Raw genomic sequence first — 756 nt, 5'->3', positions numbered from 1 at the left:
TTCCCGCGCCAAGGGGGGCTGAATTAAATGCGCACCACCCGACCCTGAACCCCCCTTTTTTCCTCTCTTCCTGCGAGTCTCGGGGGCGTCGCCAATGCCGGTGCCGCATTACGCGTTGTTTAGCGCGGCGCGGAAACGCTTGAAATAATTATACGGGGCGATCGCCTTGCACCGCCCGATGCGATACGATACGGTGCGAGCCGAAATAACAAAACCGAAGAAAAAAGATATAATTAAATAAAAGTGAACGAAAACGTGGTGCTGCTTTTTGCTCCTCTTGATGGGAAATGTATGCGTCGTGCACCGTGTGTTTAGCCCGGACCATCGATCTGTATCACACACCAAACTCAACTCTCCTCGTCTGGACTTATGCCCCTGTGCCCGCCTGGCCGCCTGCCCTCTTGCACCTCTGCTCCCGCTGAGCCTTCTCCCACCCATAGCCACACACACTGCCGCAAAGTGAGAACCGTTTGTTTGTATTTCGGTTTAATGGGTTCTATTTTTTCCCCATTATTTCGCCAATAAGCGGGTTGGACGAAAATATTTGGTCATGCACGTCAGTTCGCAAAAGCACCAACTTTTGCTCGCCGGGGACTTGAACGCAGGGCGACGAGGAGAGCGCGGTGGCGGCGCGGGACTATACGTGCTCTGTACCATTGCTCGGTCCAGCCATATTATTGGACCTGCGATGAAGTCGGAAGGCGACGCGTCGTGGCGTCGCGTAGCGTCAGCAGACGTGAGTCATTACGGGGGGGG

At 54.8% G+C, this 756-nt stretch overlaps 1 protein-coding gene across 1 annotated transcript in view; it reads left to right on the top strand.

The window, feature by feature from the left end:
* LOC113210079 (uncharacterized) overlaps window positions 1–756 on the top strand; it is a 79,558-nt gene that overhangs the window by 41,598 nt on the left and 37,204 nt on the right. The gene's annotated exons all lie outside the window — the stretch shown is intronic.

This window comes from Frankliniella occidentalis, unplaced genomic scaffold (assembly GCF_000697945.3).
Source record: "Frankliniella occidentalis isolate FOCC.00 unplaced genomic scaffold, Focc_3.1 Scaffold7, whole genome shotgun sequence".
NCBI classification, from domain to species: Eukaryota; Metazoa; Arthropoda; class Insecta; order Thysanoptera; family Thripidae; genus Frankliniella; species Frankliniella occidentalis.
This window is presented reverse-complemented; position numbering and strand designations above follow the sequence as displayed.